The sequence below is a fragment of the Gallus gallus genome, chromosome 2 (genome assembly GCF_016699485.2).
Source record: "Gallus gallus isolate bGalGal1 chromosome 2, bGalGal1.mat.broiler.GRCg7b, whole genome shotgun sequence".
In the NCBI taxonomy this organism is placed as follows: Eukaryota; Metazoa; Chordata; class Aves; order Galliformes; family Phasianidae; genus Gallus; species Gallus gallus.
Window position 1 is genome coordinate 2,431,151 of NC_052533.1, and position 24,888 is coordinate 2,456,038.

Here is a 24,888-nt window from a genome sequence, read left to right on the forward strand (position 1 = left end):
ATGTTGTGTTAATAAGACTTTGCTGGTTCCACTGGAAGTGGACAGGTACAATGGAGTAAGTGTATATACATTCACATTCTGTAAGGAGTACGCAGGAAAATGGAAAGAATATGATGAAAACCTTCAACTGACAGAAAGGATAGGAGGACTCCAATGTGAAAATTGCAGTTTTTACAGAAATAATTAAGTCTCCAGTCAAGTCATGAAAAATTCCCACTTATGGTGGCTGCATGGGTGTCTAATTGGACTGGGTGTGACTCAGGTAATGATGTTTCCATGGTCCTCAGAGGACAGGCTTCTTCCCCATCCTCTGCCTCAGTTTAGGGACAGAGTTTAAAAGGCCAGAGAGCGGGACTGTGGTTATTCTCCCAGGCCTCCTGTGTAAGACAAGCAGGGCAGAACACTGAATAAGTTACAGCTTAAACTGGAAAATATGTTTAAATAAAATATTTGGCTTTCCTTTTAAAATCCACGTTATGTGAATTGCCATAGTCTCTGCTGAGTTATTCCATCAGACAGCAAATTTCAGTAGTAAAGTATATGACACTGTTGGTGTTAAATTATGACTAGGGTTGATTTCTGGCATTCAGATCATCTTGTACATTTGCATGATAGGCTAAATAGCTCTCTATTATTGAACTTTCATTGCACAGATTAGTACTCATGAGCTCTGGTCAACTTAACTGTCGTCCTCCTGTTCACTGAGTTGTTGTAAGGACTCCTTGTTGTAAGGTCCTACTGACCTCACCTTCACTCTCAGAAATCTTCTCCAACTCCTCTTCAATTGAACAACATCCTTTTTGGGTCTATGTCTCCCAGAAGAGAAGCGGTGCCCTCTTTGTAGCCTGGACTGAAGAGCTTGCAGGGGAAGTTTCACCTGCACCCACTCTTGGCCTATCTTGGACAGCGGGAGGACCTGGTTGGTCTGTGTCCTTTTGCTCCCCTGGAGGAGAAAATTGGGTTATTTGGTGCCTCTTCCACACAGCTCCGATAGCCTGCTTTGGATCCTGCCCAGAAGAGCACCCAAGATCTCATCGGAGATCACTGAACTTTTTAGCAACAAAACCCAACTGCAAGCCAGCCAAGTTGCCTGCTGCAATGCCTATGTTTTTTCCAACACTGCTGTTTCCCAGTAGGGGGAATGGGGTCAAATTCTTTGCTTCTGCATGTCTGCCTCTACATTTGACCCTAGCTGCTTGCTGTCTGCTTGCACCTTGCTTACCCAGTGAACCTTCTTCCTCCACATCATTGACCTCAGCCTCCTTATTATATGCTGACCCTGTAGACCTTGTGCTGTCACCAGTCACCAGCAGCAATCATTATTTTCTTGCTCAGGCCTTAGAGAAAATGTTAAAATGAGCACTGAGGTACAGTTCCCTGTGGGACCTGACTAGGAACACACCCATCTGGCGATGATCCCTTGTTGAGCGTTACGCTCCGAGACCGACGTTAGCCAGTTTTTAATCTCTTTAATGTGTGCCATATTTGGTACTCCAGCTCCTTAATCAAAATATCATACAGTACCCAGGCAATTGCCTTGAGGAAAAGCTAAGTAAAATTACATCAGCACTCTTCCCCTTATTAACCACGCTTGTGCTGTTATCAGAAAATGCATCAAATTAATTTGACAAGATCTATTTTTCATAAACCTAAGTTGATTGGCAGCAATTATATTGCCTTGCTTTGATTCCATAATAAACAAATCTCATATTAGCTATTCCATTATTTTTTTCTGAGATTAATGGCAGGCTGACAGCCTAGAACCCGTGGTGTCCTGTATCCACACTTAAAACTCCAGCAGAACACTAATTTTCTTCTGGTCCTCTAGAACTTCCCTAGGGTTAAAAGAATTTTGAAGAGGCTCCAGTCCCTTCTTGGCCAACTCTTTAAAAGCTCCTGGCTGTAAATGATCTGAATCTGCAGATTTATTAATGGCTAGCTGTGGGAGATGCTGATTACCATCTCTCTTGCTTATGGTTAGGGCTGTAAATGTGATCATCAGCAGTGTGGTAGAAGTAGCTGGTGCAGCTTTTACCCAAAATGCAGAACTGAAGTATTTATTGAACACGCGTGGCTTTTCTCAGTTATTACCCATGGCTCTGCCATTCCCCCAGAGGAAGAAATTAATGCTCTCATCAGGATTCCTTTTGTTCTGTGTACAGGAAAAACACCTTCTCCTCAACTTTGCTGACTACAAATATTTCTTGAAGTCCTTTATTTCCCTTATTGATTTTCTCCACTTTTGAGTTCTAGCTGTAACAAAAATGTCTTTCTTTCTCCATGCATTACACTAGTTTTATTTTAGTACGACAGCACACTTGTTTTTTATTCCTTATATTAAACACTGGCTTTTATTTTCCTTTTTAATCTAGCTTTTAGAAAAACTAGTATGGTCTCTTCCTTTGTCAATAAGGTTTGTAGGTTTTAAATCAGTAAGTGGAAACACTCCTGAATAGCTCCCCTTTAGACACATGCAAAGTCTCTCTTGTTGAAGCTACTACTACTTGTCCACTTGGATCATAGAATCATAGAATCATAGGATGGCTTGAGTTGGAAGGGACCTCAAGGATCATTGCAGGGCTGCCAACCTCCTCATTTAATACTAGACCAGGCAGCCCAGGGCACCATCCAACCTGGCCTTGAACACCTCCAGGGATGGGGCATCCACAACCTCTCTGGGCAGCTGTTCCAGAACCTCACCACTCTCTGTGAAGAACTTCCCCCTGATATCCAACCTAAATAATCTCTCCCTCGACTTAAAACCATTTCCCTTTGTCCTGATGTTATCTACCCTTGTAAAGAGCTGACTCCCCTCCTGTTTGCAGACTCCGTTTAGGTACTGGAAAGATGCAATGAGGTCACCCTGCAGCCTTCTCTTCTCCAGGCTGAACAATCCCAGATCCCTCAGCCTGTCTTTGTAGGGCTTATCGTCCTATATGCCCATGGTTTTATTTATTTGTTTGTTTGTTTGTCAATCTCCTCACTTAAAGGTGGTAAAGAAAACAATATTTGAAAAAAAAAAAAAAAAGAAGTAAAATTTTGTCTTAATTTCAAAATTCCCTCTTCTAGTTAAAATATGTTTCCTAGCTAGGCTTCAACACCAGACTAAGGTATCTGAGTTGCCCAGGTGAAGTCGCCATCCACAGAAAAATACTGATCTGGTGCTTAGGGATACCGCTTAGTGGTGGACATGGTTGTAAGGTGGATGGTTGGATTTGATGATCTGAAGGGTCTTTTCCAACGCCAACTCTTCTATGATTCTATGGTCTACATTTAGACGTCTACGCCATACAAACCTAGTGCTCGAGATTTCCAGATGAACTATGGAGATCCAGTCACTGGAGCCTATAGAGCGATCTGGACAACCAGACATGTGGAAGAATTGCATGGGATCTCCAAGATCTACTTGTACAGGGTCCCAGCTGAATTGCTTGTATGGTGGATACATGGTGCCTTGTGAGATTGCTGTCACCTGTGGGGACTTCAGTGCCCTTCACAGCCACAGCCTGAGGGCATCTCATGTGACATGAAACAACTGAACCACATCGTGGGGACTCAGACACATAATGCACATGGAGACATCCTGCATGCTGGTGACTGAGTCTGGAAACAACTCCAGTCTCTTGTTTAGAAGTTATCTCGTATTTTAATTCATAAATATTAAAAAAGCATTGATGAACCTCCGGAACTTGTTACTAGAGGAGATTTTTAAGGCAGATAGTATCGTTGCAGTGAAAAAAGGTTAGACAGATCTGTGGGCAGCAGGTCCAGCCATAGATAGAAGCAGCCAGTTGAGGTACATCCTCCAGCATTCCCATGTGATGGCTGTGGATGCTGGAGCAGTATGAGGGGATTGATTGCTTGCAGTAAGTGGCCTCCTTGCAGAGCATCTGCTGTTGCTGTGGTCACAGAGAAGATACTGAGCTACACCAACTGCTGGTCTGACTCAGTAAAGCAACACAGTCTTATTTTCTTGTGACATTTCTTAATGTGAAAGTCCAGTTCTTGCTTTGAGACTATTTTGCCTGATGTATATTTTTTCCCCCTTGATTCTAATATCCAAAAATTGCTTTACATGTTTCTCTGAAGACCCTGAGCCCAGCATGGATGCAACCCCAGCGCTCCCACATTCATTGGCTTGGCTGAGTTACAACTCCTGCCCAGGTCCCCTCTTCTCTGGAAGTGACCAATGTGCCTTGCACAGTCCCTTCCTCTCCCTCCTCCCTGGGAGGTTACCAGCCCCACAGAGAGATGCCTTACCAGGACTCTGATCTTGCTGCTGAGCCAACACATTTTATAACCTGGTTTTCTTAGTGTAAACTGATATTGGCAGAAGTTTATGTCAATATGTTGGGCCAATCCCCCGAGACTCCAGATAAGAGGCAAACACTACACTCTTCTGCTGCCCATAGCCTCGAGAGGGAGGCCAGGCTCTATCTAATCTCTCTGTTTGCATTATAAGCATGCCTACCTAGAGGCCTTGCTGTGCTAGGTCCCACATATCGACCTAACAAAACACAAACCTGTTGGCCAAAATAGGCAAGGGACCCGGAAAACATGAATGGAACAAAAAGCACAGAGAGCATCTCACGAAGGATCAGCTGGCAGTGGCTGGAAAAACACATATAACCCTTGGTGAACTGCTTTGAGATCAAGGACGTTGCTACATGGCTTATGTGCATCAAGAGGTGTGAGGTACGGAAATGATATTCAGGTGGCTTTGGGCTTGGACAGTAGGGTGTTCTCATGGCATTTGAGAGTGACCTGGTGAGCTCCCCAGCACTCTGGTCCCCTCCAGGTAGTTTCCATCCAGTGAACCCCAGTGTTTTCTAACTGGGCTCTCATGGCTCAGCGTCATGAATGATCAGCAGCAAATTTGACCTTGAGACTCCTCATGAGGGCACTGGAAACACTGCAGGGAAAGCATGGCTTATTTAATTAGTTAAATAAGGCCCTGAGAGCTGGGTGTTGAAAGCTCTCTTATTTAATTGCACTCATTTCTCTCACTCATATCTCCTCACGGTGCATGCCCCACCTGCTTTAGTCATCATGAGCTAACTGGCGAAGATGGACATTTCCCAGTCACCAAGACGAGCTGGTGGGAATGGGATAGGAAAGGGCAATGAATTCGTCAGAGCTGCGCCCATGTTTCAAGTCTAACCAAGCTGTGGTGACATGGGGTGTAACTTATTAGTTTTGAGTTGGTTTTTTTTTTTTTTTTTTTTCTTTTAATAATTGCTCTCACTGAGAAATCTAATTGGAAGTGACTGTTGTAATGGGCTGGAAGCCATCCTGGAAGGATGTTGTGATGCACGCAGCCTTTCAGAGGAGTTTGCAGGCTGGATGCAGAAGGTGTGATCCCAGCTGGGACCAGAGCCCAGCAGAGGGCACTTGCTGAATGCAGCAGGCTGAGTCTTTGGGCCACAGCTTTAATTACGAGCTGTGGCATATAGCGAACTCCTTGTCTAGAGTCTGTGGTTACTCAGTGTATCAGTTTCATAAACTTCCCTGCTTGCCCTCTGTGACTCAGTTAATAATAATTAAGTGATTCTTTAACAATGCTGGGTGGATTTCCAGCTATTTTTCAATATACATTAATAGTCCTTAATGCTGGTGAACTTCCAAAATTCCTGGGGTCTGGGTGGCTGAAATATACCTACACTGATGGGTCTGATTCTCTGTTCCCTTGGGCAGTCATTTACCGGTATTTAAAATGCAAAGTAGGTGTAAGCGAGTAGAGAATGCTGATATTGGTAGTATTTTCTCTTAATGGTGCTTTCAGGTTTGTGAACCTGGTCCAATACCCCTTGGTGCTGCAGAAGCAGCAGGCTTTAGAAGGTAATGGAGGGGCCTAGGCATGGCTCTGCAAGGCGAGAGGCGCTATAGATGTTATCCAAAACTCCTCCAAAAGCCTCAGCTTGCTGACTCTGTGGGATTAGATGTCTCCTGAGAACAGGCTCCTGGGTAGTGCTGCATCTGCTCACGAAGGGAAGTGTTCAGACACAGCAATTCCTACAGTAGCTGGGCTACATCTGTCTCCTCTCATATCCACAGCCTGATAGCCTAAGAACGTAGAACTAACCTAGCAAGACATTTGTCTTGGATGGTCGTTGCAAAGTCAATGGCCTGTGGTTGCATTGCTTTTGACAACTGCACGCTCAGAGCCATAAGATTCAAGAATAGAAGTATGAGCCCCCAAAGTCCTAAAACTGGGAGGTAACAACACAAATGATCATCTGGCCCGATCCCTGGCATCATACAATCCAGAGGACCCCACCCAGTGATTCCAGGGGCGAGATTTAAGTATCAAGTCAAAATATCATTTTTTTTTTTAAGAATAAAAGAATGGCCTTGATTTATCTCATTAGCTAGCAAATTAATGCTACTCCAGGCTGAAAACGTATGCTTTATTTCTAGCCCTGGCTGACCTAGTGAGTCATCTGTTCTATTTTAGATATCCGCTTTATGATTGAGTGATTAAATCCCACGCCACTGATGACTTTGCTGGTAAGATCCCCACTGACCATAAGGGGGAATGAATGAGGTTAGCTCAGAGACATCTGCCATGTCTAGTCACATGAAAGCTATCCAGTGTAGGAGCTGTGTCTTTTAGCTCTTGTCTCATGTAATGCTCAGTTCTGTATGTTAGGTTAAGGACAGTTCTTCTGTTTGAGAACCTTGTCGTGTTTTGCCATACAGTATTTTGGGAGGAATCTACAGATCTTTGGGAAAGTTTGGTGTGAGAGTAACCACACAAAAGCTGGCTGGCTGCCTGCCTTCGTTACCCACCATTACCCATCCATGGGCACCAAGGCTTGAGGGAAATAGCACATCCAACATTTCCACTCATATGGCAGCCTACGATTCTGAGAGAACATAGAATCACAGAATCACTCAGGCTGGAAAAGACCACTAAGATCACCAAATCCAACCATCGATCCATCACCTCCATGCCCACTAAACCGCATCCCTCAGTGCCACATCTACATGTTTCTTGAACACCTCCCGAGGTGGGGACTCCACCACCTCCCTGGGCAGCCTGTGCTACACAACCTCAGAAAAAGAAACACCACTGTTTGTCAGAATCGTTTTGGGACTTCCCCCTAACTTACATCCATACCATCTTTGAAGCACTTGGTGACTCAGATGCTACATCAGTGAGCGGCAGTATGAAGTTCTGAGAGCACTCTGAAGTTGTGCTCCTTGCAAGGAAAGCTGCAGTCATCAGAGGGCAGGCTCCTTGTCACCCTCTCCTTCAGCAGAGGACTGCTAGCCACTGCTAGAATTCTGGAAAAGCCTTTCAGAAGAGAATATGTGATTCTCCTTCCAATACGTTTGCTCACAGGCTGATACTGAGGCTGGAGGACAAGCTGTAGCTCCATTATGAGATGAAGAGGTGGACATACGTTGTTGCTTTCTTGCTGAATGGCATGTAAGGTTCTACCTCGTGTTGCCGTGCTTTGAAGCTATGCCTTAGTGCCCTGGGATCCAGCCAGGCAATGGGAGGTGATGAATCAGCACCTGAACTAACATCCAAATAGCCACATGCTCAGCTGGCAAGAAATGGCAGCTTCCTACAGAAGTCAGTGGAAACAGGCTGAATTATATCAGCTGAGGGATTGGCTGTAGGGGTTTCAGGTGAATTATTCTGTTTTCTCAAGACGTTAACAGGCCGAAGCAGGTGGATAATCCCTGATAGATGGTGCCTGGCTGCAGAGAACTTCTTTCACCTTGATGTTAGGTTTTTAATACAGCCAAGCCTTGGCTTTGCAAGCTAACACACTAGAGGGGATCTAAAGGAATCATCCTCATTATCAGAGTCATCCCATTATTGAAATAGCTCCAGTGATTCTTCACAATTACAATGTCTAATTTGCCCTCTGAGCAAAAATGATATTAACACCAATGACGTGCTCAGCCCTTTTCCACCTGCAAATGTTTTGGGTAATCATTGCAGGTGCTTCTTCATAAAATGAAGCAACTGCTTTTAAATATTTCAATTATTTTTATTAGATTCCACTGTTTTGCAAACCTCATTGGCTGCTGGCCAGTCCTCAACCTATGCGCCTGTCTTTTAGTGGCTTATTATTGAAAAGGATTCGCCTTGCCCTTAGACTGGATGTGTTTGTACAAGTGAACTGCCTGTTGATAGAAACAGATGTGCAAACCCCAGATTTTATGCATGTTTGGTCCATGAAAGTCCTGAAAAAAAGAGATGCTTCCCAGCTAATAAGGTGATACAAGGGCTTCTATATATAGGCACGATGGTGTTGAGCGCAGAGAGCTCGATCAGCTAGAGCAATGCGGAGTCTGGTTGCTTCTACAGCAGGATTAAAGGCATACAGAATGGTCAGTTGGCACTGCTAGGAGATCCTGACAAAAAGGCAGGACCACGTGGAGAGGCAGAATTTGATTTGGTGAATGCCCTTGGGTTGTCCTGTTGGCTTGACACTGACTAGATCGAAAGGTGGGATGAGATGGAAGCAATGCTTTAGGGGCCCCCACCAAGTCTATACCAAAATTATCACTGCCATCTTCTCCAATAATGACGTTTTTGGAGGCTTATACACCACAGCCTGTGTTAAGGAGTTTCCTATCCTTTCCTCTTGTCTTAGGAGATACATGACTTGCTGGGGAAACTGCCTGGAATATCACTGACAGAACAACATTTGCATGTTTTTTTTTTTTTCTTACAGCAGCCACAGTTCTCCTCCATATACATAGCACTCTCCTGAAGCAGAACTGTTTCCCTCTGCATCCATATCCTTCTGAGACAACGGACAACACAAGAAGGCCATGAAACTACAGATATTATTGCTCACTGCTTTTCCTCCTTAGTAGATGGAGATCAGGTGAGATGAACCTGGGTCTGGTTATATGGCCATTCTCATGTAAAACACAGCTCACAAGGCTGCAGAAAATCACAAGGTCTCCATTTGCTAAGGCAGATGAATAGCTCCCTCGCTGGAGTCTCTGGATGCAGGTCCTATTCCCTGTTGGTCCTATAACCCTCATCAAGTGTCACTGGCAGGATGAGATACAGCATAAGGAAACTCCTCAGCCTCCCTTTAGCACTGCCCCAGGGCTGCATTGCCAGACTGCTTCCAGCCCTGGTGTTGGGTCTGGTGCCCAGCCCATCTGGCCCATCTCAAGGGAGATGAGACAGCCATCGCCTCCAACACTTTCCCCCTTCACCAAGCTGCTAATTGCAGTTCACAGGGAGATGCTAGCACCTTTCACCACCTTTACCTTCTTGCTGGGAAAATGCCGAACTTTATTGGCCCAGGAACAGACATTCAGACTTCAAAAGAAATCCTGCGTGTGTTTGTCTTTGGAAGAGGAACAGGACCGGGTTTGGGGCTCAGAAAGTGAGTGCAGACCATTGCTTGCAGATCCTGCACAGATCCACCAGATGTGCAGTGACCGACCTCGCTGGCACTGTGAACCTGCTGCTGGGTTCAGCTGAAAGTGGCCAACGAGCTTGAAAATGCTTGGTGGAAAAGGAGGGGTTGACCTACGTGCTTTGAAATCATGGAGAGCGGCATGTGGACCATCAGCCCTTTTGGCTACATCTGTCCAGGCAACAAGAGCCAGAGATGCAGGATGCATGAGCTCCCACACCAGTCTTCCTGGCTACCATTGTCAGAGTTGGCAGGTTGAGGGTGGTACTACTGGTTTTGGTTTACTATTTTCCTAGATTGTTAAACAAACAAACAAAACAACAACAACAAAAAACAACCCAACCCCCCCAAAATCAAGACTATTTGAGAGGCTCCCTCCCTCCCTGATATCTTTTTGTTTAAATCAGCATAATTTCGAACACAAAACCTTCTTGGATGAATCAAAACTGTATGGTCTCACTGTCTTTCCTTCTCCCGCTCCATGGATGGTGGAGTAAAGGCACCAGACTGGATGTTTCCTCCCCAGCACCCTGGATGTTACCTACAAAGTGGAGGCATTTCTTTGGGATGGGAAGAGGTCGTTGGGAATGAAGACTTACTTGGGGTGAGCTCTGTGCTGCTGCCTTGAAGTGAAGGTTGCATTTGCAGTTGGGAGGTGGGAATAGAGAAGGAGCCTAGTGAAAGTGGGCTGTATCTGAGAGCATGTGTTGGGGTGTGCTTAGCACTGGGCACAAGCCTAGAACCCAGCAGAGCCAAGGACAGCTTCCCACCAGCTAAGGGACTCCTGCTGCAGCACTACAGGCTTTTCCAAGTACAGTCCATGACTTTGATTCCCTACAGGAGCAGTGCCAATGGCATTTGGACACCTAAATCCCAAAGGAAAAGAAAAAATCCAGTGTTGGTCTTGTCCTCTAATTCTGATTAGAACCTCACGGCGAAGAAAGTGCAAGTAATGTTTGTCTTGTCCCCTGGCATAGCACAAACTGTGTGCACGGTCTGGACCTAGATAAGGGACATTTCGGCCCCACCTGCTGCTCCTCCTTGAGGAGCCTGAAGCAAACACAGAACAGCTTTGGGATAGGTGGATAACTGCAGACAGGTTCATGTCTTGACATCAACTTGGGAACGGCTTCAAGCACACAGCCCAGATGAAATGGTCCATGAGTGGCAGCTGCCATCTCTCTACCCTCTCCATCCACTGATAAGGCCAGTAAATAACCCTTAATGAACTTGGGTTCATGGTTGGACTAGATGACCTTAGTGGTCTTTTCCAAACTCAATGGTTACATGATTCTATAATTCTCATTATACAAGTGGGTAAAAGAGAGGCACGGAGGTGTTCTTCCAGCTGTAGGACCAACCCTATGAACAACCACCACAGATCCTATTTGGCTGCTCTACCCATCAGACCATGTCACGGGATGTCCATGTCTGTGTGAGGCATCATTGCTTTAGGAAATAGATAACCTTTTTATTCATCATACAACTAATGCAGTTGGCTGACCAAAGTACAAAACCACTTTTCAAACAGAAATCACAGCGTTTCATCCTTACTGAAGGCTGCTCAGTGTTAATGTCTGGTCAGATTCATGCTTGCCTCTTCTGGATGGGCTAACCCAGCAGCTGTCAGCAGGACCTGAAAATACGTTTTCCTTCCACACTTTACAGGCACAGCTCCCACTCAATTTACAGTCCATCCCCAATTTAAACCACAAGCTTTTTTCCTTTACCTTCATAAGGTAAAAACGCCTGTCCAAAATTTCCATTTAAATCTAATCAGTTGCTACACGCGCCCATCATCCTTTCTTGGAAATGCACAGGACATGTCCATACAGCTCTATAGCACTATATACTCCTCCCTACACCCTCTCCACCCCCGCTTCCCACCTCCCCCCCTCCCCAAACTATGACTCATCTTAAGGCAGAAGGTTAATTTAGGTTAATTATCTTCCTGGTTAGCAGTGCATACATGTCCCGAACAGCAATAAAGGTTTGACACCCCTCCTGCTGCTGCAAATCAATTTTCTTCCTCATTTACTGTAAATGGAAAGGAGCCAGGTTCTCTGGCATCAAAGTAAACATTTCTCTGCATGAAACTCAACTTGTGAACCTGGTAATTTCAGATTTGCTTAGAACATGCGCATTTGCCAAGAAAAAAAGAAAAGCAGCTGTTTGATGTCTCCAAAAACTAGAATTAGACCTGTAGATCAAACATCAGTTTGCCTGCTGCTTTAATAATGGAAGGATCCAGTTGCATTTAGCACGAGGATATCATTACACCATGCACGGTGCTTACATATAAGCTAACCCCTAATTCTCCTACTTAGCAGCTAATGCATATTATTATTATTTACCCCCTGAGTTACAACCCCAGTCATGATCGAGTCCTGTGGTGTTAGGTGCTCAACAGACATGCACAAAAGGAGAGTCTCTGCCCCAGAGAGCTCCCAGTCTAAACAGACAGAGAAGACAACAAAGGATGTGTTGCTGCCCTTGGGGGAGGAGAGCATGAAGGAGCATGCAAATACCCCAGAGCAAGTTTACAGCAGAAACAAGAACAAGACACTCATGGTTAGAGTCCTAACCGAGTCAGCTGCCTCTCCTGAAGGTGGATATCTCTAAATGGTGGGAGTGGGTGTTCCCCTGACTTTAGCTGCATGAAATTTAGTTTTTTTTTTAATCTGTGCTGATCACTCAGGTTGTTTCCGCAGCCAGTGGAGATGAGCCAGCACTCATGCATCCTCTGCAGGTGGGACTCTTTTCCCACTGATCACTATGGGAACAGAGTCAGTTGTTGGAGATGACCTCAGAGCACTTTGAGATGCATCAGGTAGCTATGATAGCCAGAGAATGTTGGTAGCCATGGCACCTGGCCTATCAGGGACCTCACACTGGCGGAGGCCAGATGAGACACAAAGACCTGGTGAGGGATCCAAAGGGCATCTTGAGCCAGCTGTCTCCTGGAATGCCAGATGAGACTAAATATTTTATAAAGGAGATGAAGTCCCAACTTAGATCCCAACTTTAATGCAGAATGATGGGATATAGGGTATTATTCTTCAATGAAAGGTGTTCTCTTCCACTAGATGTAGTAAGAAAGTGATAAAAGAAGGTATGAGAAGACTGGTTTTGCTGATCAAGATGAACATTGCTCTTTAGAGGTACATGGTTGGGGCCAAGACATTCCATGTTACCATAGCATTATATTTTCTTCTATATACTGGGAACAGCTTTCCCCTCTTTCATCCTGATGCCCATGAAAGTCTCTGCTCAGGGCTAACACAGGGCTCTAAAATCCTTTGGGGAAAAAGCCTACAGAAGTGCAAAATCTTCCTGCAAAGTACAAAAAATATCGCTGCCATGTGATCACAGGCTCAACATGCTGACTGATTTCAATCAGCAATATCCTTGTCTTAATCTCATCTCCCATCTTTGAACAACAGCCGCTACCAGGGTAAGATCTTAAACGTATTTCTCATCTAAGTGGACACTTGCACTTCTCAGGATCAGCAGGATATGTCAAATGGCCAACTTTGTCCCTTCCAGGCTGGGAAAAGAACTAGGACAGCTCTTCACAAAATATTAACCCCATTTGGAAATAAAAAGCCCCAGTCCTTCCATGCTCTCCTTCACCTCATTTATGAGGCTGGTTGAAGTCTCCTCGAGACTTGAGCTGCAGCACCACTTACTCTAAGGAAGGATATGATTAGTAGACAAAGCAATGTTGCAGAAGCACAAAGCCTCTGAGCATATTGGTTTACTGTGCCATTTGGGTGATTATAATAACCCTTTCTGAGAAGAACAGGAGTGACAGAAGACCACAATCCCAGGATCTCCACACTGCAAAACAGATCACTGGAGCTGAAGAAGAAACTCACTTGTTGGTCCCAGAAAGTGCTTATCTTGTGAGTGGGCCATACATTACAGAGGGATGGGGCAGTTGCTTCCAGCCCATTAAACATGATTCTAGCATTTAATTTGCTTTTTGCTTCACCGCTGGCCTCAACGTGGCCAACCAAAGCTCTCATTTCCCTTGGGTTTCACTAAACCATCTCCTTGAAAGAAATATATGGCAGATAGCAGGGACATTATTTTCAGCTCACTGTCTATTTCCTCATCCAATGCTCACCCCTCTAAACCTTTGGAAACCCAAGGATGAGAAATGAATTGCTGATACTGGGGTTCAAGTGAACATGAAAGTGGTGGATGAAGGTACCACCACTGGCTAAGACGTCCATGAACCATAGAAGGGAACGTATTTACGTTGCCCTTTTAACCTTTGTTTTAGAGTAGTATCTCAATTCCTAATGAAACAAATGAATTCTGCATTTGTGTATGGGCCAAGGGCTGTTCTTCGGTCATGGGGCCAAACGGCATGACCTTCTTCTTGGGAAGGAACTGCATATTCTCATCCGATTCCACTTCCCTTGGGATCTCTGAGCGTCTGAGATCACATTTAAATCTCTTTCTTTTCAACCACAGTAGGCAGCAGCTTGACTGTTTTTAACGAAGCTGTTAAAATCGTACAATTCGGGTAGCTGAGGTTTGCTCAAAGAAAACACTGAAAAAAGTCATGGGGCTTAAATTTATCTCCTGATTGAACAACTCTGCTGCAGTGCAATAGATCCTGAGCTTCCTCGCTCTGTCCCCTTACTTTTGCAATCTCTGCTTCCCCATTTCCAGATTTCTACTGCTCATTCCGCAATGCTTTGGCACACATTTTTCTGCCCAAGCCTATTCATCTAAAGTAAATCAGATAAACTGCTCTCTAATAGTGCTTATTTCTCTCTCTTGACACCAAGAGGATTTGCATGGGTAGCTCACACCTGAAGTGAGCTGAGACAAACCCCATCCCTGCTGCTTTCCCCTGGCCGGTTTGTGTGAGCTTCCATATCAGACTTGTTCAGCTCAGTACAATTGCACTGTTCCCAAGTAGCTGGAATCCACACATCATCCTAGTCCTGGAAAGCGAAATATATCCCTTAACTCAAGAAATCAAGGTTTAGGTTATAGGAGCAGAGCATTCTCTTTTGGGCTATGCCATGTGCAGAGCTGGTAACAGCAGAGTCCCTTTATGCATGTGCAGCAAATCAGTGGGTAGAGCCAAGCAATCACCTTATTTTTTTTTAATTTTTATTTTTTGCTAGGAAGGCAGATTTTGCTTCAGGATTACTTATGCAAACAGCTTTCTCTCTACATCGATATAAGCATTAATTGGAAGATCCACACCAAGCCAAACAGTTGTTTATGAGACGTTTATGAGGCAGAGGCCAAGTAGTTATTTATGAGGCAGTGGTAGTGCCAAAGTCAAATAGTGCCTTTAAGCAATGACTGGCACAGAACCATCTCTTCGGGCTCAGCTGCAGAGGAGAGCTTATTGAATTCTCTGGTGCTTCTGATGAAGCACTCTTTACAATTAAACCAGTGGTGAGATGGATGGGGAAGAAACTCTGTTCTGGCAGTAGGAGAGACTTTGTAAAGATGACAGGAAAATCTGTGTGAGAAAAATAGCCTTGGTGCCCCTTCATCACTAATCTGCAAGCCTGAAAGTACAGCTTCTTCACTACCCTTACAGCTTGCCCTCATGTGGGGACTACAAGTGCTGCTTCAGACCTTTCCCTTTGGAGACCTGAGGCCTTATCACCTTGGAATTTGAGGTCTCATATGCTTCTAGCATTTAATTTTTAATGGGTCATAATTATGAACTGTTGTCTTGCACTGGTATCATATTCTTCATTGTCCTGTGGAGATCTTATGAAGCTCTTGGACACAGAAACCATATGACTGAGATCCATAGGGGAGGTTTAGGTTGGATATTAGGAGGAAGTTTTTCACCCAGAGGGTGGTGACGCACTGAACAGGTTGCCCAAGGAGGCTGTGGATGCTCCATCCCTGGAGGCATTCAAGGCCAGGCTGGATGTGGCTCTGGGCAGCCTGGGCTGGTGGTTGGTGACCCTGCACATAGCAGGGGGTTGGAACTGGATGAGCATTGTGGTCCTTTTCAACCCAGGCCATTCTATGATTCTATGATCCATCAAATCTTGATGAGAGAAAAGCTTCTTAACAATAGCTGTCTTTCATCCGAAGTCCAGATATTCTGGACAGACGCTTGTCTAACCTTCTAAGATTCATCATCCATCTAAGATTCGTCGTAGTTAATTTTTTTAAGCACTTTAGCATTTTCCTCACCCTGAATATTTTCCAAATTGTTTACATCTTTTCTAACATTAGTGCCCCAAATTAGACCTTTAGCCCCTTATGCATATGCTTCCTCAGGAAATAAGTTTTAGATGAGTAGCTCCTCTCCCTCCTTGTCATTGTCCTCTCCAGCCCTTGTAGCTCCCCAGTGTCACAGAATCATAGAATACCCAAGGTTGGAAACGAACTCCAAGATCATCCAGACCAACCACCCACCTACCACCAATATTTCCCAGCTAACCCATGTCCCTTAGTAACTCATGTTATAATATTAAAGGAGAATTATTTCAAGAAGAATCTCCGGACAGGGTCTCTGCCATTCTTTACAGATGAAAACATCTCTCTTGTTTGATTTTGTGTCTGAGCTCTGCACTGCGGTCTTTGGGCAGCTGAGACACAGTCTGGAAGAGCTCTGGTACAAACTACTCATGCTGGGTTGCAAGTCAAGAATCCAGTTGCAATGGTTGGACTAAATGATCTTAATTGTCTTTTCCAACCTTAATGATTCTATGATTCTCTGCTGGGGGGGAACCCCATTTTACTTGTCTTTTTTAAGCTTTTGTGCCAATGTCAAAGTCACAGCTGGACCAAGTTGTGTTTTAGAAGTGATTCACAGTGAAGTGACTACATCCAAAGTGACTACATCCAAAAGCAGGAATGGCAGGTGCTGGCACAGGAGTTGGAAGTGGTTAATGGAAGGGGACTGACTGATGAAGAAACGCCATTTCACAACCTGAGGGGCTGCTCCACCATCAGAAGAAATCTGCAGAAGCCTCCTGAGTCCTGGATGATGTAACATTTTTCGTCTTCCGTCCTTGGTTACACTGACCTCATGCAGGACCACAACCCTACCTACCCAAAATACCTGACCAAAGGAAAATACCCTACCAAAACCACATCTATGGGGAAAAGAAAAATCCTGGATGAGTCATGTCATGTAATTCTGGAAGAGACTCTGATATTACATTGAGAATATAGGATTAAAGATAAGAATTTTGGTAAGAATCCTCAGTTTAGAAGTGGGCACAGAAAAGAAGAGGCACTGGTAACTGCCCTGCAATAATACTGCAGCTCATGCACTTGCAGTAAGAAGCTTCCTTTATATAGCTGAATATGCAGACATCAGCAACATTCCCAGCTATGTAGATGCCAGATGTTTATTTACACAGCAAAAAGCCACATGGGAAGGGGTTTTGTCTGCCTTCAGTGGCCTTATTTAGAAGAAGGACGTTATCAAGATAAACACAGCTGGTGCTGTGGCACGAGAACACGGGACTGGAAAAACAAAACAACAAAAAAAGGCAAAGGAGACAAGCCAGCATCTTCCCAACCCTTGGTTAGGAGCTGTTGGTTAGAGTCATAATTCACCTCAAAGACATGGGACAAAACCCTCACCATTCCCTCCTGCCATGCTGAGATCTGAAAGTCCAGATATTGTGGTGGGCAATGCAGGAAATCCTCTGTAGGATGGTGAGATGGAGCTCCTGTAGGGTGGTGGGTTGTGTGTGCAGGGCTCACTGCCCTCTGAGCTCCAGCTCAGCCACAATTACAGCCCTGGTGTGCCCTTAATAAAGCAGAGGTTGGCTCATTATTCACATAATCACCTGGAAAATGTATTTCTCAGGCTTGTTCTTTGCTGTCACAAAGCCTTACTTCTATATCTCTCCCTGTGTGTCCCCCCCTCTCCCCACTTTGCCCCTGTGATGTGACCAGGGATGGTTCGCACCGCAGCCCTCTCCTGTGATTAACGTGCTGACCTAGCAATTATTCACATCTGGATGGGTCTTTGTTCTACTTTGAAGTCTCTCAATGACTTTTCTTTCCCCCCACCTGTCTTCATTTTCCCCTCCGCTCCCCACATCCCACCTCCTCCTTCTCTATTACTCCTCAGAAGTGCCAGTGGGCCCAAAATGAAATACTGAAGGGCCCAGAAATTCCTCCCTAATGGGCCCAGGTGAGCGTGGAGTGGGAAAGGGAAGGACCAGACCTTGAAGATGACCTTTCCAAAGTGCTTAAGTCAATAACAGTGTGCAACCTGCCTCTCCCCCTTCCTAGCCCTTTGCTTATAATTGACGATGTGGAGATGAACTGGAGGCTCTTTCTTCTCTCCAAACGTGTGAGATCTTTTAATCTTAACCAAAAAAAGAAAAAAAAAAAAAAAAGAAAGAGAAAGAAAAAAAAAAATGAAGCAAAGGGCTGGGTGATGGGAGAGAGAGGTTAATTGGTTAACCACAAAGTGAGGCTGGGGAGCTGTGATTCTGATCACTGGGAGAAGTGTCTCTTGAATGGCATCTCCTCTCACAAGTCTTCTTTTGTATGGCAGTAGAGGAGGAGGGGATGCCTCCTCTTACACATTCTTACATCCAGCTACAGAGGCACATTCACCAGCAACTGGTTAAGAAGAAAGATTAAGGGTTGTGGGGCTTGAGGGAGTGGGAAGTCCCTTTGCTTTGAGGAGATTAACTTTCGAGTGAAGTAAAACACAAGGCGATAGTCTTTCAAAATTGCCTTCCAGCCGTGACAGGCAATGGTTAGATTAATTAGATTACGAATGCTCTTTTATATTTGGCAGATGGGTTGGGACAAGGTGGGGCAGGGGGCTGGGAGAAAAACACGTTATTATTATTTTTTTTTCCTCTACTGCTATTCCTTAATGCAACACGGGAGCTCCCAATGTGCTGCAAAAGTCCTGGTCAGCAAAAGTCCTTCCAAAGGGTTTAGTGGGCTTTGCAAACCCAAGGCTGGAGTCTCAGTGCTGAGGAGCTCATGGAGAAAAACTGTTCATGGTCTCAAATGAAGCAGGGCTGGATTTCAGGCATGGACAGCTGTCAGAAGCAACAATAGATGCAGAAATATAAGACATCAGAGGTAACATGATTAACACAGATCCTTTCCACTGTGTAGAAGTTGTAGATGAAGAAGGAAATGACAAAGGGTTGTTACCCAAGAAATCACATCCAAACAAAGTGATGTCCACTTTTAGAACAGAATATGAAAAGAGCTTCACTGAAAGGTCATGCTTAGATTTACATGTTCTTTTTCTGTCCATATGCCCTTGTTCTCCAAGACTTTCTGCAAGTAAGGGAAAGAAATAGTTTGTTTCTATGGGAAAACGTGCTGTGTGAAAAGACATCTGGGATAGAGTATGAAGGACTGTGGGGTAAAGACACACATTAACAAATGTCTTATAAGGCAAATTTCTTCTTCCTGGAACTGTCCTAACAAACCATATCAGCCAGCTTGAGATGTCAAAAAACTTCATGTCAAATAAGACAACTTACTTTATATCCAATGGGTAGAAGTAGACATACCTAAGGATGCTTCTCCAATCTTCATTTGGGATGAAATACTTGAATTCATTTTCAACTGCCTAGGAATGAGGCCAGACATGACCATTTGTCACTATTAAATACTGAACTACAGATGAGCCATCACAGATTTTTCTAAAGCGTCTTCAACTTTTGCCAAATTTGAAGGTGTTTCGCTCTAAAACATTAATGGTTGGACATGAGCTCTGAGCTACAAGGAGTTCTGCAGATAGTCGCATTCCAAAATGTGAGCTGTCCACTGATGCTGCTATGGAGCTACAAGGTCACAATGTGATCTCCAGTTCTGTTCCATGAACCCCAGGATCTAAGCTTGCCTCCAGGCTCAAGGCTGTTTGAAATCCAGGTTGGCCCTTTCAGTAAGGCAATTGGTGTTGGGGGATACAGAGTAGTGTATCCAGCTGTGGGGGATGCAATTAGAGAAGTCTCACAGATCATAAATAACGATATTGCAAATTGGGATGCAGCCAGACACTGCAGGGAAACTGTGAGATTGAAATGCTAGTGAAATGGGAGTCTCTCTGAGGGGCAATGTCCACTTGTGTGGGCACAGTTTGAATCATTGAATCACAGAATGGTTTGGGTTGGAAGGGACCTTTAAGATCACGCAGTTCCAGCCCTGCTGCTATAGGCAGGGACACCTCCCTCTAGACCAGGCTGCTCACAGCCCCATCCAGCCTGGTCTTGAGTGCTTCCAGGGAGGGGACATCCACAGCCTCACTGGGCAACCTGTCCCAGTGTCTCACCACCCTCACAGTCAAGAGTTTCTTCCTAATATCTAGTCTAAATATACCCTCTTCCAGTTTAAAACCATTTTCCCTTGTCCTCTTGCTACCTGCTTCTATAAGAAGTCCCTCCCCAGCTTTCCTGTAGGCCCCCTCAGGAACTTCTCCAGGCTGAACAACCCCACCTCTTTCAGCCTGTTCCTGTAGGGGAGGTGCTCCAGCCCTCTGATCATCTTTGTGACCCTCCTCTGGACCTGCTCCAATACCTCCATGTCCTTCTTATGCTGGGGGCTCCGGAACTGGACGTAGTACTCCAGGGGGGTCTCATCACAGCAGAGTAGAGGGGCAGAATCGCCACCTTCGACCTGCTGGTCACGCTTTTCTTGATGCAACTCAGGATATGGTTGGCCTGATGGGCTGCAGCTGCACACTGCCAGCTCACGTTGAATGTTTCATCAACCAACACTCCCAACTCTTCTCCTCAGGGCTGCTCTCAAGCCATTCTCCACCCAACCTGTATCTGTGCTTGGGACAGCCCTAACCCAGGTGCAGGACCTTGCACTTGGCCTTGTTGAAGCCCTTGAGGTTGGCATGGGCACACCTCTCAAGACTGTCCAGGTCAGGTATAGTGGGCAGGGTGATGATGGGTGCATGGTTAGTAGCTGAGCTGCTGGGGATTAGCTCTGCAGAGATGGATCTGGATGTCCTAGTGAAGCTAGTAGTATGCTCTTATGTCTGAGAAGGCCAATGGGACCATGGAGTGCATTAAGAAGAGCGTGGCCAGCAGGTTGAGGGAAGTGATCCTCCTCCTCTACCGTGCCCTGCTGAGGCCACATCTGGAATACTGTATCCCTTGCAGGACCATACCCTTAATACACGGATTTTTTTGTTTTGTTTTGTTATTTTTCTCTGAAGTGAGGGGAAAGAAAGCAACAGGGTGGAAATATGAATACCAAAGGATTTAGAATGGAGAACTGAACCTCATGGATGGTTCATCCTCCTGCTGTGGGCTCCGGTCAGAGTAACTGATCAAATAGTGCACGTGAGCTTGTTTGGAACCCAGCTAGAACCTCCCCATCCCAAGTTGTCATTCAGTGCCAGACCAGTGGCCCATATGACCTCTGAGCACGTCTGGAAGTGTGAATTGCTTGATACGACTCAACTGTGGCCGATAGATCACTCTGCATTATTTTTTTCTTCCTCAACTCTTTGCTTTTAATCTTAAACCACCATGCTGGCATCCTGTGGCGATACAGCCCTTTCTGTTGGCTTTATCTCTTAATTATGCAGAGATTACTGTAGAATTAAAGGTGTATTTATAAGGCTTTTAGAAGGAGCCTGCACTCTGCTGCTGGCCCTGGTCATGAACCAAGCTAGTGACTCTTACCTCCTTTCCAATGCAACAAGTCTCTCTCTCTCAGGCTTCTAAACCTGTCCATTAAATAACCCCTGACCTCACTCCTCCCTCCCTGCACTCCTTCCACCCGGTTTTCTTCCTGTAATAGGTCTGAAAAGGTTGAAAGGTGCTGAACTCTTGTGTGGGGAATTCAACTTTAAAGACCCTGAACTTTTGTATTCCCCGAGGGGTGCAGGGGGCAGGAGGAGGAAGGGGTGGTGATTGTGCTTTAGCACAGTGACCTAACTGATACATCTCATGTACATGTCATGTTAAATGTCATCTCTAGGGCTGGGACGACTCCGGATAACCTGTCTGGTCAGTAGAGGTGATGGAAAACACTTAGCTGCAAGCCATTGCTTTGAGAAAGCTTTGTCTTTTATACTTCCTTCACTATTTATTTATGGGTTGGGGATTTTTTTCCCCCTCTCCTTGCAAAAGATCCATCAACTTTCTTTCGCTCTGTGAAACCTTGATGAGCAGCAACAGCAGCTGCAAAATAGGAAAGAAACGGTGAACTTCATGACCAGCCATTTTTTTAGGAGGGAGCAGAAATGAGAAACAGTGCCCGAGAATGACAGCTGAGGGCAGCTCAGTTTGTTTGGTTTGGCTGGGGATCATCAAGGAGGACGGTGCTTGAATGGGACCTTGCACCAGAGCCTCAACCCTGTTTCATGCAAAGCCGTTCAGTGGTACCATCACTGTGGACATCTGCACTTCTCACCCCTCCTCTTCCCCCCCCTTCCCTCCACCACTGAGCCTCTCACTCTCTCACTACAGATGATTTAGTGAGGCCCAGGGACATACCTGGCCCAGGGACACCCATTGTTGCTTTCTGAGCTCCGTACTCACCACTGGAAAATAAATCAGTGCAAAGCAATAATTATTTACTGAGAACCTTCCTACTGCCTTAGTTTCCTGGTTACATTTTCTGTGCCTATTGCATGTGTTGTTTTCTAGTTTCCTGTACATTTCTATTTTCCAAATGATAATACCTCTAGGCCAAGTATCTTCATCTTGATCTATGCTCAGACGTATTTCTCCTGTTTAAGGCAGCTAATTCTTGGAATAGAATCATAGAATCGTTTGAGTTGAAAGGGACCCTTTGAGGCCACTTGGTCCAATGTTCCTGCAATGAACAGGGACACCTACAGCTCTATCAGGTGCTCAGAGCCCCATCCAGCTTTCTCATTTTCCCTAAGTGCACCTGGGAACTTTTCTATGCCAGGGTTCATATGTGCTCAGCAGGGCCTGATCAGGACTACTGAAACAGAAATAAGTAAGGGGGTAGATATTTCAGTCTTAGCATTGACTTCCACACCTTTCCAGAGGGAGACACTGGTCTCTAACTCAACAGAACTGTGCTCAGCCCTGACAGGCTGGTGGTGCCCTGTGGTGCAATTATTGCTGCTAAAAGGTTGGCTGAAATGCTTTTTTTTTTTCCCTTTCTTTCTGGGTGGTGGGAACTCCAAACTTGGAAAAATCAGGTTTGTGAACTTAAACTCATGAGCTTAAATTCCACCAGAGTGAAGAGATGGCCGACAGGTGGGATGTCCTTGCCAACAAGCAGACCCAGTGATGTGTCTGAGAGGGTTTTATCCTGCACCAGCTTCCCCAAGAGCAAGCAAACACACAAAGCAACCATCTCACAGACCACCATTTTTACACAGCTGGGATTTCCAAGGCAAGACTTTTCCTGTCTCAGTGCTGCCTTCTCCCTTTGCCAGCAGGATACAACTTAGACTTGAGGTTGCAAGCAGGAACAAGAGGATAGGTTAAGCCTTCAGAGTGACTCAGATTAAAAAAAAAAAAAAAAAAAAAAGGTTGTGCTGTTTTGTTTTAAAGCACACATTTATATTGCAAGGGAATTCCCTCAGCTTTTGATAAATGCTTTGAACTCCCAGCTGTTCACAGGGAGAAAAGGAACATCAAAGAAAGCATGTACTGAGTGGAGCTCTGTTCTTCTCCTGGGGTGCACCTCTGAGGCTGTGAGCCAAGAGCACCCAAAGCATCTTCATACACTGCAACATGAATTTTCACATTAAGTAGGCAGAGTTGGCTTTGGGGTTGCACAGAGCTACAGATGGGCTTCTCACCCCCAGTCCCTGCTGGGCATCTGCATAACACGCCCACTGAATATCTTTCCTGAGTGTGCTCTGCTCATTGAGAGGTCTAGATGTGCAAATTGGGTGGGTTTTGGTGAGCGATCTCCAGGGGCTGAAACCACTGTGTTTCCATTTTCAGTGTGTTCCTGACCTTCCCAGGTTGAATTTCCATGGGACAGCTGAAATCTCCAGCACTGGTGTAAGGCTGAAGCTGGCTGGCTACCCTGCTCAAGGGAGGGTTTCATAGAGAGAAGGAAGCTTCTTCTAAAGCTGCATCCAGGAGTTGGACTCAAAGGCCTTTATGATTCCCTTCCAACTTGGGATATTCTGGTTCTGTCTCCACTGCACTGGGGGCTGGACAAGACAATCTCCAGAGATCCCTTCCAACCCCTAGGATTATGTGGGTCTGTGGATGCTGAATTGTTAGAGGCTGTCCTCTGTGCCACCCAAGAGCTCCTTGCAGACATAATTTTGAAGTCCTGGTCAAGGGTGCAAAGTGTCCAACTGTAGCATATGGCTCATTTTTCTCTGAAGCACCATGCCTGTGCTGTGCTGAAATATTTAGCAGATAAGGAGCACTTGTTCCTCTGGACCTGAGATGCCAATTTCATCCTGGACAGTTTTTTCCTGAAGTGAAGATTTAGGGTGCTGAGGAAAGCCATAATGTCTCCTTTTGGTGCCCTCCTTGGTGTTTCGCTGAAGTTCAGTGGCTGACAACATGCAGGACATCACACTAGAAAACCTCATGGTTATTTCTTGACTTCAATTCTCGTGCCTTTCTGAAATTGCTAAAGAAAATGAATGCCCTTGCTAGTGAGCACCTAAATATAAGGTGGCAAATCTTGGCAATCATTGGCCAGGTTAGCTCATATTCACCCTAACAAAGCAGAATTATACATTGGTAAGTAAGTGCTGTTGTAGGGTTTTTGCAGAAATGTGAGGAACAATCTGATCTCCTACATAGTGAAGCAAGTGTAGTAGCTTTAACTGACATTAAAAGAAATCAATAGAGCATGATCCAGATGTTTGCTGAAGTATTCAAGTTGTAACAGCAGCTGCCTCACTCATGTCCAAACTGACTGCAAACAATGAGTTAGACCAGTCAGAGAGTGGGAGGAATCCTGGGAGGACTGACCAAGTTGCTGCTGAAATCATGGCCGATCTCCCAGCTAGATCCAACTTTGACATCAGATCCAAGTTACCTATGGCCTTGTCCGGTCAAATTTTGAATATTTTCAAGTGGACGGGTGTAGCACTCTGGAACACACAATTAGTGCAGGGTGCACACAACACGGTGCAGTTCCCCAGTGCTGTGAATGGTGCAGGATTGTCATGCAGAGATGTCTGTGTGTTCTCCTGGGCACCTCCGGAGCAGTCCCAGGGTGCTGGTGGGGTTGGTTGTGGCTGTCCAACAAAAGCCTTCCACAGCCACAAGCTCAGCTCCCTCTGGGAATGAAAAAAGCAAGAAAGCAAGACATAAAAAAAGATCAGACCTAGTATAAGTATTAAGACATTCTCAGAAAACCCCAAGAGATGGCAACATGGTAGAAAGCCAGCCACAAGCTGGAGCAGGGCTGGTATGTCTTCTCTTGAGAGTTCAGGAGAATTTCCTGTCTCCCGTGATGGAGTGATCTTTCTATAGCACTTTATGTAAGATATGAAACCCTTTTCTATTTCCCATTGCTCTTGAAGGCTCTGCAACAGCTCTGTACCAGTTGCCTCTAAGCCACATGCAGA

General features: G+C 45.2%; 2 long non-coding RNA genes across 2 annotated transcripts; one reads left to right on the forward strand and one right to left on the reverse strand.

Annotated features, from left to right (window-relative positions):
* Window positions 1-549: 549 nt before the first annotated feature.
* Window positions 550-19,156, reverse strand: LOC121109710. Its single transcript, XR_005857292.1, has 2 exons — window positions 18,911-19,156; window positions 550-943 (listed from the first exon to the last, which is right to left on the reverse strand). It is a non-coding gene; the product is annotated as an uncharacterized LOC121109710 (long non-coding RNA).
* A 27-nt stretch (window positions 19,157-19,183) lies between these two features.
* LOC121109711 lies at window positions 19,184-23,892 on the forward strand. Its single transcript, XR_005857293.1, has 2 exons — window positions 19,184-19,271; window positions 23,291-23,892. It is a non-coding gene; the product is annotated as an uncharacterized LOC121109711 (long non-coding RNA).
* Window positions 23,893-24,888: the final 996 nt, after the last annotated feature.